Source organism: Lactuca virosa, chromosome 9 (genome assembly GCF_052849685.1).
Source record: "Lactuca virosa cultivar CGN04683 chromosome 9, Lactuca_virosa_CGN04683_v6, whole genome shotgun sequence".
NCBI classification, from domain to species: Eukaryota; Viridiplantae; Streptophyta; class Magnoliopsida; order Asterales; family Asteraceae; genus Lactuca; species Lactuca virosa.
The window spans coordinates 92,194,847-92,210,055 of record NC_136434.1 but is presented as its reverse complement, the minus strand read 5'-3'; the positions used below and the strand labels follow the sequence as shown (position 1 = coordinate 92,210,055).

The 15,209-nt window shown below is 32.1% G+C and overlaps 1 long non-coding RNA gene across 6 annotated transcripts; it reads right to left on the bottom strand.

Moving 5' to 3' along the window:
• Nucleotides 1-7,806: 7,806 nt before the first annotated feature.
• Nucleotides 7,807-11,456, bottom strand: LOC145138502 (uncharacterized). 6 transcript variants are annotated; one of them, XR_013721559.1, is made up of 15 exons: nt 11,217-11,456; nt 11,068-11,140; nt 10,868-10,902; nt 10,699-10,787; nt 10,412-10,464; nt 10,281-10,328; nt 10,150-10,187; nt 9,951-10,004; nt 9,773-9,815; nt 9,504-9,695; nt 9,292-9,356; nt 9,096-9,177; nt 8,548-8,601; nt 8,337-8,430; nt 7,807-8,019 (listed from the first exon to the last, which is right to left on the bottom strand). It is a non-coding gene; the product is annotated as an uncharacterized LOC145138502 (long non-coding RNA). The 6 variants fall into 6 exon arrangements; XR_013721560.1 differs by lacking the exon at nt 7,807-8,019 and having other exon boundaries at nt 8,236-8,430; nt 9,504-9,572; nt 9,653-9,695; XR_013721561.1 differs by lacking the exon at nt 7,807-8,019 and having other exon boundaries at nt 8,236-8,430; nt 9,286-9,356.
• Nucleotides 11,457-15,209: the final 3,753 nt, after the last annotated feature.

The window sequence follows — 15,209 nt, the reverse complement described above, 5'->3', positions numbered from 1 at the left end:
GTTTTAAACTAGCTTTAAATAAAATATCACTGTATTTATTGGAATATTGCTTCACCAGTTATATCATCAGATATATGTTTAAATTATCCAAGACTTCCTAGAAGTCATGAATAACTATTCCTAGCTTTATGCTAGAAGCATCTTAAGCATCACAATGATGTCTTTACTAGGTATCATGTTCAGGTTTAATTGCTCAAATCAAATAGTTTAGTACTAGGACCCTTAAGTGTATAAGTGTATACAATTTCATATCTCTCACGAGATTGTCTCATAAGTCATGAACCTATTCATTGAAGTTGTATCTATTGAATGTTACTGTTTCATTTAGTCATTAAAGAAAATGACCATTCATGATAATGAGAATGAATTATTTAACTACAAAATTTTAACAAAACTCATTTAGTATTTTCAATATTTAATCTTTAATAATTAATACCCTTTTAGTTTCCAAAAACATTAATTATCAAAGTCTAGGATCCAAGTTGCAAAACAAATAAATGGCTAGGTATCCCTTATCCCATCCATTTGAATTCAACCCGATAGATGTCGATTATCAATTATATCTCACTATATAATTCCTAGATTTATGGGATCGCTAATAACAAATTTAATTAGACATGTTTGATCTCATCTATGCCTCAAAACTCTGTTACTTAGGTATCCTTTATCACAAAAGATTTCCGATCAAATCGTCCAATTTGAAAAACTTGTGTAATCGGCCTATAACTTGGTTATAGAAATCGAAAATACACCCCGACCATCAAAAGATAACACTAAGTGGTTAGGTATCCTTTATCCCACTTAGTGCATACAAGAGACATGCGAGTGTTCTTCAAAAGGATTGCATAGATTTGAGGTTTGTAAAAAGGGTCTTTATATGTTTTATAATTCTAGTTTAAAAACATATGATAGCATGGTTATTACATGCATATAATAAACCATGGTATCAATTTTCAAAAGAAAATCACTTTTAAAGGTTCTATATTAAAGCTAGTTTTTATATAATTAGACGCTATTCAATTTTAATAACCGGTATTAAGTTTGAATGCATTTGAACCTTTTATATCTTTAATAAAATTTTATTTTATTACTTATATATTTGGAGTTTGTATAAGTTATAAAAATCACCTTTTAAAAAATTATAATGGAGTATTTCAAAATTTGCCGTTATTAACGATTTTATAAAACCGGATTTTATTTTAAAATAATAACTTGTTACATCTTATGTCCAATTTTGAAAAACCCAAACTTCATGTGATGTTTATTTTGTCCAAAATTATTTTAGCATGTGAAAAACTAATTTTATCAATCACACAAAATAATGCATAAAATAAACAACACAAAACATGCATAAAAGGATATGTGCATAAACACAACCAACTAATGACATTTTTGTGAGCCAACACAAAAATGACAAGTCCATTCCTAAAGGGACATTTAAGAGGACCAAAAATTTCTTGTAATGTTGTTGAGGAAGTTCCCACTTGAGTAAACACTCATTGTTTACCAAAGATTTGAAGGGCGTCTTTAAAAGAAAAACTGCAGATTTCATGACACTTTTCAGAAAGTGTCATCTTTCTGTTCAGCACATGTGTAGCATTCATGACAATTTTCAGAAAGTGTCATGTTCTGCCCAGCACATGTTGAACTCGAAAATTTTTCCTTTTGTCTTCAAAAAATGGTTCAAACTTCATTTCTTGTTACATCTTTGTACAAATAAATTATTTCTAAAAACTAATCTATTACTTTACAAAAATAAACAAGAAAACTAATATATTTAATTTATTACATACCATATGAATAAATAAATTATTACAACCATTTTATAGCAAAAATAACCAACACAACAACATAACAACACATTGGTCCTTGGCTAGTTTATGCACATCATATACATCAATATACACATCAAACAACCTTTGTTTTTCTAAGACAACTTTAAATGACAAAAGATGCATGAAACTTTTGTCACATAAAATAACAAAAAAGTTGTCATAGAAAATATGTATGAACTTATTTTTATACAAAAACAAGTTATCCATATTCTCCAAAAACTAAGATTTCCAAAAATTAAAAATCTAACCAAACTTGCAAGGTGGCTCTGATACCAATTGTTGGGTTTTAGTTCAAAATTAGTTTCATAAACTTGGAAAATATGGCAACGGAAGACTTTAATTTTTGAAATAACATAAACATTTTATACCCACCAAGGATCTTTTTGCAAGTTATAGAAAGATTAAAACACCAACCAAAGAAGAGGTGAAGAAATAACAACCTTTGTAGTTCTTTGGGTCCTCTCTGGAGGCTTGGAAGTTGATGAAGAATGTGGAACCTTTGAGACACCAACAATGACTCAACTTGATGTAGATGCTAGTCCAAAACTCTTAAACCCTTAAGCTTTAAGTTCATAACCAATATGAGTTTAAAGAGGGCTTGAAGATGCAAGTTTTCTTCAAGTTTTCTAACCAAAACTAGAGAGAAAGGGAGAGGGAAGAGAGGATTCAGATTTTGCATCAAGGAATCAATGAGCAAATAATCCAAGTGCAAGCTCTCTTATTTATATGTAAAGTAAAGTTATTAACCATTACTCCTTAGCACTTTAAGCAAACTTGTCCCCATTGTCATAAGCATGTCTCCTGTGTCTTTAAATCATGATTAGACAAGTCATACACTTTTTCTTTTTATGCATATCTCGAAAATTGCATAAAAAGGAAGAAAGAAAGTCAAACTTTTATAAACTTTTTTATAAAATATAAACCTTGTCTTTTAGGAAAAAGACAAAAGGATTCAACTAGTCCAAAAGTTTGTACATGACTTATAAATCATACCATATGATATATATTAAGTTACTTGCTAATGGACTTCATTATTTCCATGAAATAAATAATTTCCAATTTAATTATAAGAGTTTTATTGAATATGTATTAAAATCAATTTCTAATAAATAATCAATTGTATCAAGTTGTTGTTAGTGTGACCCATTAGTATCATATGTTATTTAGCAATATCACTTTAATATGACTCTTGAGCATACAAGATCTTTCACCAAGCCCAAAAGAAAGCCCAAACTTGAGGCCCAAAATGCAAAACCTCATCTCACTGAGTACACCCTGCGTACTCAGTGGGTACGCTAAGCGTATTCCCAAGAATCCCAGTACGCCCTGCGTACGAGAAGGTACGTCCCACGTACTGACCCTGCCCACATCCAACCTAGAAATGTCTTAATCCCTTAAGCCAAGACATCCAAAACCTCAGAATAGTTAAATTTAAGTGACTTGATCCATAAAGTCGAAGGCTTTAAATCTTTACATGGATTAATGAAGCCCAACACTAAGGATGAACTCCAAAGGTCAAAATCACTCCAAAATGTCTTAAGAACTACTTAATACCTTAAGACCTTAGTCCAAACTTCCAGATCTATATCAAAGGGACTTCTTAAGTCATAAAGTTCCTGACTTTATGACTTAGCATGACTTAATGGGACCCAAATCAAAACCCTAAGTCCCAAGCTTCACCAAAAGACTACCAAATCATGCATGGGAGGTTTATACTCATCAAGATCCAAACTTTATGACTCCATAATCCCAACAAAGGCCAAAAATGAAGCTCAAAGGTTCTAGAGTAACTTCTACTCCAAAGAACCACCACAAAGGGACCACAATCATAACCAAGTGCCACCTAGCTAGATCTACAAGAAAGAGTTGTCAAGGTTGAGTCTTTATACCTCCAGAAGTTAGATCTAGGTGAACAAAGCCTAGATCCAAAAGCTCCAAGTCAAGTAATGACTCTTCAAGAAGTTCCTTCTTCATCCTCAAGCACCAAAAACACACATAAATCACTTTAAGCTCAAGAATCACTCAAACGGGGGATAAGGGTCGATTCCTAGGGTTTATAGGGATGGAGGCTGAAGATATTATGGTTAAGTTATGAGATAAGGAGCTTAGATAGGGTCCAAGACCCTAAAATAGGGTTTGGGTTTGACTGGAGTACGCCCAACGTACATATGATACACCCAGCATACTCCATAGAGCACCCGCGACCAACCTGATCAGTACGCCCAACGTACTGCCCTTTTCACTAGTACGCTATGCGTACACCTGTGTATGCCCCGCGTACCTGGCTAAGCTCAAAACCACCAAACTTCCGAAGGCCATAACTTCTTTGATATAAGTCCGTTTTCAACGAACTTTATATCCACGAAAAGGTGATGAGAAGCCCTACACTTCTATTAAATCACCTCTACCTAAGAACTTTCCGAACAAAAACCCAAAAATCATAAAGGACCGAGATATCAAATTACGATTATACCATTGGGCTCCGAAACACAAACAAACACCTAGATCACTTAGACTGTAATACTCACATCCAAAAAGGGCCAAATCCTTTCTTCCACAAGGCCCAAAACCTTGTGATGACTGATGACCGGGCCACGGCCCCGAACAATGAAACGATGTGAAACCGAGTGTTACACACTTCATCCAAGTCTTCAACATTTTAAGCCCAATTCCTTTTTGATGGATCCGCAAAGTCCAATGATGCCTTTAAAGACCACAAAGCCCATGTCCAAGCTAAGCCACAATCGCAACAAGCTCCAAAAACCTGCAAAATATCTCATGCAAAAGAGAAAGTACCCGATACGATCCAACATAGAGAAAAGAAAGGAAATGTAATGCAATAATTAACAAAAATAACTAAAAATGCTAAAATAAACTATATAAAAAATAATAAAATAAACTATCATATTCTCATGAGACTCAACTGCGTCGTTAATGGTGGTGTGGTCAGTTTCAATATTTTCATTTTTATCAAGTTCTACTTGCACTCCACCTGTCTTCTTATTATTAATAAAGGGATCATTTTGTTCAACGTCAAAATTATCATATTCAAAAAATTGATCAAGGGTTTGGTTTTTATGCATTAATGTCTCAAAAGGTAACACATTTTCATTGAATTTAACATCCCTTGACACAAGTAATTTCTTTGTTCAAGATCATATATTTTGTAACCATTTGAGTAAAGAGGATACCCAAGAAAGACTCCGGGTTTTCCTCGATGTTCAAATTTGTCACCTCTCGTTGTTGTGTTTCTGCAGTAGACAAGACATCCAAAAACACGCACAATCGTATTCGGGGACATTTTCCATTAACATTTCATAAGGCGTTCCTTTCCCTATAATTTTCGATGGAAACCATTAGCAATATAAGCAACAGTAAGGACACACTCCCCCAAAATATAATGGGAAGACTGGCCTCGAATCGTAATGTCCGTGCTATCTCCAATAGGTGTTTGTGCTTCCTTTCAATTACCCCATTTTGTTGTGGGGTATGAGGACAAGAGGGTTCTAAAACAAATCCTTGTTCGGTATAAAATTAGTTCATTTGGTTCTAAACAAATTCTCCACCATTATCACAACGTATCCTTTTGAATACCTAGCCAAATTGTGTTTTAAACATATTGCAAAAAAAAAAAACAAGAACTTGCCTCATATTTGTGTTTTGAATACCTAGCCAAATTGTGTTTTAAACATATTGCAAAAAAAAAAAAAAACAAGAACTTGCCTCATATTTGTGTTTTAACAAATAAACCCAGACTCTACTATGTCCATTTTTAACAATTGTGAGAAAATAATTTGCCTCGGTAGGCGATAGTTTTCTATATTTGCCCCAATTATCACAATGACTTAATTCAAAACATGTATTTGTTTTAATTGAGCTAACCAGAAAAGGTAAATGTACAAATTTAGCTTTATTTCAAGCATCACAAACTTTGTCGTTTAAATTTAAGGAAACTAATGCAAGATAATTTAACCTCCAAAGCATGCCCAAGACATTTGTGCCATGAATCCACGTTGACAACCAATGCCTTCCATTCATCCTTTATTCCCCCCCCCCCCCCCCCCCCCCCCCCCAATCTGTAGAGACCGCCACAACATTTACCAGCTCCAATCAAGTTCCTGGTCCTCAAGCCCTACAAACAAATCAGGAAAGAATGTCACTACACAATTGAGATCTTTAGTAAACCGATGAACATATAAAAGGTTGCATGTAAAATTAGGAACAAGGACTCCTCCAACTTTTAATCCTTCTTTGAACACATACATTCCTTTCCCTTTAACATGAATGGTCTCTCTATTGGGAATGGTAACATTCTCTTCGAATGTACTGGTGATTACGTTATCAAGCAGGTTTTCTTGATGCGTAATGTGCATGGTAGCACTCGAATCAACAGCCCACTCACCTTCAGATTTTATTCTACCTGCCATGTTTGCTAAAGTAGGTGTGTCATCGCTGCTGCTTCTCGAGTTCCACTAAAAAGCTTCGTGTTGTTCCTCGCTTAGACCCGATACTAGACAAGGTCCAGCCTCCACCATAGTTGCCTTGGGTTTTGATTTTTCTTTCTTTTCTTTTTTCTGGCCACCACTCCAGATACCCGATTCACTTGAAACACCCATCTCTGTTGTGACCATCTCTCCCCAAACATGAACAATGTTAACTTTTATCATTTTGAATGTTTCTTTCTATTTTCTGCCATGTCTTTTCAGTTTGGAAGTTCCGGTTCATATCATGTCATCCATGATGTGACGCTTGGAAGACAGTAACCTCTTGACTTGGTCGTTTAGCAGAAGCTATCAATCGCTGTTGCTCATCCTCGGCTACTTGATGATAGGTAGTCCCAAGGTTATGAGTGGGTTTTATGGATAACACTTGAGTTTTGATAACAAAAATTGATCATCGAGAGCCATAAGAAATTCTTAAAGTCTTTCTTTCTCCTTTAATTCTTCTAATCTTTTTCCATTGTCATTAACAACCAACCCTTTATCATAGTGTCACAGCACATCAAAGGCATGTATTGGGTTGATTCCTTTTCTAGCGCATCCAAGGCATGTATTGGGTTGATTCCTTTTCTGACTTGCTGATGAACCATCAACAAAACCGATTTTGTTTCTGGTGAATAAGAAATTCATCATCTCTTGTGACACTATAATTTTTGTCGGTAAGTAGGTCGTTTACATACATCTGCCTGGGATAGTCAGAAGCGTGTATGTAGTAAGGAGAAGTATGGTTAATGACTGCTCCTTCATTCTTGTTTTTGCTTGTTGATCTTCTCCTCCAGCCATAGTCACGATTTTTCTTTTAGAGTTTATGTTTTGATGATGCGATCTGCTATGATACCATGAAGAAATTGGTACAAAAAAAATTATAAACTAAGGCTATATTTGAGAAAAGACAATCAACCAATGAAACAAAAAATATACAACCGAAAATACAAAGATATCCGATATCGGTACCCTAAACTTTGCAACAAAAGCTTTATTGTTGCTATCATTGTATGGGTTCGCCATATGATCTGTGGAATACTCCAACAAAGAGTCACCGATCAATAATGATAAATTTTAAGATATATATATATATATATATATATATATATATATATATATATATATATATATATATATATATATATATATATATATATATATATATATATATATATATCCTCTACTAGCCGTTTACCCGCGCCAAACGACGGGTACGAATAGTTTCTTTCAACAATTATTTCTATTTGTAAACATGTATGATTGGACATCCAACTTTGATACGAAGGTAATGAAAACCCAGTGAAATCTAATTTGATTTGGAAGATAGGAACTTCTAACTTGGAAATCAACCCATCTTCTTTAAGTTAAGATTAAAAAAATAATAATAATAATAATACCCCGTCTTTAGTGAACTATCATTAAATGATTATATACCCAGAAATATGAAATTATAGCCTAAAATGAAGTACAAGTACTTAAACTACATATTGGAAAGATATCGTGTTGATCCGACTTCAACGAATGATTAATGACATTTTAAATAATTTTACAGATTATGTTTTTTAAACTTTCGGTCCAAGATCGGTTTTTACACGGAACATGTAAAAAGACCATAACCGGTATTGTAGCTTGTTAGGAATCGATAACCATCCATATAAATCGGTGCCTGGTCCCCTTCCGGTTGCTCACCCTAGCTAGATCTAAAAAAAAAAAGTTTTTATTTTGGGTTAAAATATATGCCAGGTTAATAATTGAAGTATGCTTATTTTTGGATTAAAAATGAAAGTAAGTTGTTTTTTTGGCTAAAAAAAAAACTTTTACCTTATTTTCTATGTTCATTGATAGCAATTATCGACAAATTGCAATAATTAATACGTTTTACAACATAGCATAAATTGTTATAGTGAGATTAATGATATCCAAATCAAAAATTGATAGATTTCTATAATTTGGTATAGTTCTCAAAGTACATTGCATTAATAAGAAAAATATGACTTTTGAGGAGAAGGATTAAAACCAAATCTCATGCCAATGAAGATCTATACTCAAACATATAGATATCAAAGTACCCACATCCACCTCACTTGTATTGGCCCTAACTCCTCATTCCCCTACAAAATTCCATCAAAATTCTATTTGAATATTCTACAAAATGATGTAAATACACAAAATAACACATTGGTGATTAATATTTCGAAATTTTCAACGCATAAAACAAAAATACTCACCCTTTATATATAGCCTTTTATCCTTTTCTTTCTTATCCTATCATGATCAAGATTCTACAAGTAACATCAAGAAATAAGTTTAAGTTCATCAAGAAATAAGTTTCTGTTTAATTAATCAAGCTCATACAAACCAAATAAAAAAAAATTTAAGGTGCATATTGTTTTCATCCCTAATTTTATTAACAAGCCTTGAGATAACAAATTTGAAGGTACATGCCATTTTCATATTTGCTAAAATGTAAAAAAAAAATACAATAGGTAAGTTCTTTTTATAAATCTCTGAATCCAAATCAAGTGAAATTGAAAAAGAACACAAATAAAAGCTAGTTTTTTTTTTGTAGATCTTGTTTCCAAATCTGGTGAAATGAAATAAATACAAAATGTTAATCTTTACAAATCTTTGTTTCCACCCGGTTCACTGTGAGATCCCCAACCAAGTAACTGGCATTCCGTTGACTAAAGTTCCAAAATTTAGAACTACTAAAATAAATTTAAAATAACCAAAACATTTTGGAAAGCCAATAGAAAATGGGAAAGATAAACTATACCTCGAGAGATGAGTATAGCAAAGTTGGGTCATAGTTTCTATGAGACATTTCGTTAAAAACTTGGAGTGCATGTTTTGTAAGCCTATAAAAAAAAACAATAACATATCTTTTTATATTAACCTGGAAAGAAAATACCAAATTTAAGGTTCTCGAATCTAGAAAACAACTAAAAAGGAAACAAATCAATGACCATAACTGAAACAGCCTGACCACAGGATTGCCTATCGCATCTGATTTCAACTGTTCACAACCCTGTCAAAGCTAATTAAAAAACAAAAAGTCCATTAGTATTAACATTCAAAGATACTAAAATGAAAGGGTAAATTTAGCACAACCATCTATGCGGTTATAAATAAGATATAGAAGAAAAAAATACTAAAGATAAGGAAAGAAGTACTTGTGTATTACCTTTTTCGAGTAGAGAGGGTAATAGGGGTGGTTGTGGATGGTCAAGGCTGATTGTGATCCAGTAATAACCTGTAAATGCAAGTCAGGAAGAAATAAGCAACTACTTGTGCAAAAGCAGCGAAAGTGATCATGAGAGGTAAGACTGTAACCGGAGCATGACCAAGGCTGACTTAGATCAATCTCAAGGCAAATCTTTCAGTACAATTCAAAAGAAAATTATATGAATAGTCAAGAATCATATAAATTTGTAAATAAAAAGTTATTTTTACCTTGTCAAGTCCTAGGAATCACTGATTTCTCATCTATCATAAACTTAGGAAAACAAAACAGAATCCAAATGAAATGAAATAAGAGGATGTCAGTCACCAAATCAACAAAAATGTTTCAGGTTTCATGATCAAGAAGGAGAGAGAGAGAGAGAGAGAGAGAGAGAGAGAGAGAGCAAACGTTGGTTTTGAATGTTGTCGATGCGTGTATGTGGATGCGTCGATTTTGAACATCCTGAACAAAAATCAATAAAAAAACATAATAGATGAGAAAAAGATAGAGAATTATATATAAAACCTTATACCGTAACTGATTTGGTTGAGGTTTCCTTGGGTCCCAAAGATGAAAAAGGCACACCATTTTGCTTAATTTTTATTACCTTGAATGTGGTGGTTATGGAGGACTGCGACTCGAAGGCTGCAATTGACAAATAACCACATTACAACATTTTAATAAATAAATCCAAGCCTTATGAGATTTTTCATATTATAATTTATTTATAATGGTTACCTCCATCATGCTTTTGCACATACCACCACAAAATCAAGTCAAGGCATCCTGCTCAAACAATATTCATGTTATTTTTTGTCATATTAATGATTATTAAAAAAAACAATCAACAACAAGAAACCACCAGTTACCTCGCATGTCTTTCAACTTGAGCCTCAACCCAATTATGCCACCAAAGTTGTGTCTGTGCAAAAAAAAAAATCATAAATTTATGTACCCACTTCATAAAAACTGTTAAAAAGAGGTTTTATTCCTACTTTAGTTTAGGGGTTTTGTGCATATGCATAATGGAATTGACACAATGTGGTGATATATTTTACCTCAAAAACATAAATAATAAAAAAAACTTTTGAACCAAAATAAATGTTTTTAATATCTTGTAATGATTATTAAACACAAATTACACAATTTAACTTACTTTTGCTAATGTAGGACCAATTAGGCATGGATGTGGTGATCTTGTAGCAAAGAGCTCCTTTTTTCACCTTTCAATCTTGGTACTCTTACCTGCAACATTTGATGTGGATGCAGATTTAAAAAAATAATAAAGATTGAGAGAATTAGAAAAAGAGATACACATTACACACCTTTGCTTTCAACTTTGACACAGATGGATGTTTCGCTGCCACCATAAACCAAATTACACAAAATCCGTTGAAAAAGAAGAATGTGAGAATTAAGAAAATCATCCAATTTCCATATGATCATGAACCATATATACATCGCATCTGATTCATGAAATTGACATAAAAATCGAGTTTAATTCTAATAGACTACCCAAACACACCTGGTTATAATGATTCACGGATTCGGGATTGACTAACATCATCCAAAAGCATAGAAATAATCTGAACAAAATCCTGTATGAAACATTCAACAAATCCATCAAGGGAAAAAAATAGAATAAGAACATAATGAAACTCTTGAATAACCCACCTCGATCCGGTTTATAGTGTGAGATGTCTGGTGGCGATGGTGGAGCCACTTTAGGGTTAGGATTTCCAGTTAATGGTGCGCGATGGTGGCATTGATGGTGGCAGCGGGATAGAGTTAGGGTTTATCGTCTCGACATAAGATAGAAGCGGGCAGCAGACGCCAGTGAAGGTAACGGCAGCGTTAGGAGGGTGGTGGTAACGGAGAGAGTAAGGAGGGAGATGGAAGAGATCTGCGAGAAACGACGGCTGATGGACGATATTTGGGTTTTCCAACATCTATACATAAGAAGTTAAGACCGTAAGTTAAGATGATACATGGCGTACACGCTTACATTCTAAGCTTAATAGGATTGTACATGGTGTTATAAGAGTTATACCTCTTAATTTTCAAGAAATAGGCAATATATTTAATAATATAGTAAAGATTATAATAAAACACTACTAAAATGCCACATGGCGTCTCCTTAAGTTCCTCCTAACTTTTTTTCCCGCCTGTATAATCAAACTGAATTTCGTAAAATGCCCTTACCTCTTTCTCTTCCTCTACTAATAAAAGAGTCTCATTATATGCCACACGTAGTCTTTATGTTTCTTCCAATTACTAAGTATATTTACCAATTTGCCCTTCTATCATAGCATTCACAATTAGTTTTTATCGATTGCAATCAAATCCCGTTAAATGAGGAATCAATCATGGATCCATACCCAATAAATTAGAAACGATAGGTTCTCCACCGTTGTGAGTTTTTATTTTCCTCCTCCTCTACCTATCCTATGTCATGGAAGAAGTTAGGGTTAGCTCTGCCTGGTCGCATTTCACACTTCTCACGTCACCATCGATTTTGTATGTATGATTTCATCGGCTATATTTTGTTTCCATCCATGATAGTTTACAAAACCCTGCTTCTTTTCGTGGTCAAATATTTATGTACAAATAAACCCATTAGTCTTATTCAAGCTGGAAAAAGGCCAACTTGAATCCCAAAAATCAAGTATTGATCACAGATATTTTCATGTTGATTAGCAAGATCAGAATAAATGATGAAGGTAATCTCACTAAATCATGTAGGTGATTGTTTCCTAATGTACCTAACAATCTCTATATTTATACCACGCGATTCCATCCAAGCCATTCGAAAATCAGTAATCGGCCCATTCCGTTTTTGGAAGGGCTTCAGTTTTCTTTTCCGTCTTCTTCATGTACTAATGTGTTAATTTGGAGGTTTTTAGGTTCGATAAGATGTACAACGAGTGTCAATGTATTGATTCTAGGGTTCCACTTATTCTCTATATTTCTTTTTTGTTTTGTAACGATCTTTCCATTATCTGTGTCATGTTTCTTTGGGTTACTTTTGGTTCATGAAGGTTCTTAGCAAACGAATAGATTATTCAAATTATGAATGCAAAATTATTAAATTTTGGTTAAACTCAAATTTGAAGTTAACTAATCAATTTTACATGATTATCTGAATTCTGAGTTCTGAATTCTAACAAGGAGGAGAAAAGGGTTTGTTTCAAACCATAAAACAAGATGAGGGTATGTTCAATACTACCTTGATTCATCTTTTTTGCTCTCTCTATATACTTCAATTTCGTAATGGGTATCCTGTGAGCAATGCTAACGCTAGTTTAAATTAGAGTAAATATAATTGAGTATGTAAAGGGTAAAAATGACAATTAGGGAAAATTTTCGGTGAGAAAAAAGAGATCATTTTTCATTTTTGTTATTTCTTTTAGTGTTCTATAGATGTGTGTTTGGTGTAATTTTTTGGATTGTGTTCCTTTATTGGGTAGGTTATAGCTCGACAGGCCAGCAGGGGTATATGAATCTTTGATGTCTGGGTTCTTATGTTCATTCGGAGCTCTATTTCAGGTTTAAAATGGTCGATAAAATATGCCTTGATGCCTTTATTTTAGCCTGACTGTTGGTTGGTAGATATGTTTCAGGTTTGAAATCAATTTTTAGTTTCATTTTTATTTTGTTTCAAGAAGTATAGAATTTTGGTTATTAAAACATTTCGTTTTGCAGGTGATGAGCTGATGACGGGAAGGTAAAGATGCCTAACCCATGAAAGTCAATTTGTCTAATTCCATGTACAACAATATGCCATTACAGCAAACAGTTTTGGTAAACCCACCAGAATTTAGCAATGAACTTCGAATAAAACCCCAAAGATAGTAGCAACTAGCAAGCTTATGGGAAGGCAATTAAAACCATGACAAAACAACACCTGATAATAGGTCTTGAACTTTGAACAACCCACCAACGATCGCAATGGATTTTAAGAGATTCTCCAGAGATCACGATGAATTTCTTTAAACAGCCTACCATCAATAGCAATGAACTTTAGGAAATCCCCTACCAACATTAAGAAATTAATTTGTTTTCTATTATAGCATTATACTTTCAATAATATTTTTAAGGCATTGTCGTTTGCAAAAGGTTCTTTACAGTAAATTCATTTATTTTTTGTTAAAGCTTGGTCATATATATGAAATTAAGAAAAAATGGGATCACAAATAACTAGGAGTCACAGAACATAGAAGTACATACATAAATTACTTCTTTCTTGTTTTCCTAATTTATACCTAGGAATAAGAATAATTCAACTTGGTGAAGAGTTAGGAGTTATATCAAGGAAATAAATGACCATATTTAAAGAAACCAAATACAAATCTAAAAGAACCATGAGATGGCAATCTCAAACTTACTAACAATAATTTTCTTAAAACGTTAATTTACTTGAATCTAAGTTAATTTTCTTAATATTGTAATTATATGTTAAAATAAAAAACAATATATATATATATATATATATATATATATATATATATATATATATATAACAATAAACATTATTATTTATATAAAATTAGGCACTTCTACATTTAATTTACTTAAAACCAATTTACTTGAATCTAATTTAATTTATATAAAATCGTAATTATATGTTAGAATAAAAAACAAAAAATGATAAATATATAAGAAATAATAAACATTCTTATTTTTAAAAGAACCATAAGATTCGCAATGTAGAACTACTAATATAACTTTTTCAAAAAAACACTAATTTACATGAATCTATTTTTTTTTTATAAAATTGTAATTATGTTACAATAAAATACAAAAAAAAAAAAGACAAATATAAAAACAATAAACACTAGTATTTATATAAAATGCGGCACTTCTATATATACATAGAGTTTAATTTTTAATTTAGCTATAAAACATATTAAAGAAATATTAATAAAATATATTAAAATTGCAATATAAATATATTAAATTTTTGATAAAAGCATTATCAAAACATTAATAAAATTGATTTACATTTTGCACTTCTTATACAAAGCTAAAGGGAAGAAAGCAAGTGTAATCACTCTCCCCGCATGAATGTGAGGTGAAACATATGTTTTCCCATTCTTCGCTCGACCATATTACATTTCATAAATAAGTATCTAATTAATTTTTATATGAATCTAGACATTTTATGGTTAATGGTAATTAGTAGTAGTATTTTCAAAATTCTTAAATAAAGAGAAAGTTAGTAATATAATATTAATTATTTAGGACAAATATAATAAATTTTATAATAAACTTATAAACGAAACTCTTTATAAATTAATAAATTTTTACAAATCTTTAATTGGTTAATATTATTTTAAATTATCAATAGTATTTTTCTTTTTTATCCGCGGTTTCCACGGTTTTAACCTACTATATATATAGGTTTAGGTTCTATGGAAAACAAAAAACCCTAAAAATCATTAAAATCCATAAAAAAAATACTTAGAGATCACAAAACTTTTTTTTGAATTTTTTTTTGAATCTCTCTCTCTCTCTCTCTCTCTCTCTCTATATATATATATATATATATATATATAGGGAATGGTTATTTGGAAAACAAAAAAACCCTAAAAAAACCCTAAAAATCATAAAAATGCATAAAAAAAGTACTTAGAGATCACAAAAAAAAAATTTGAATTTTTTTATGAA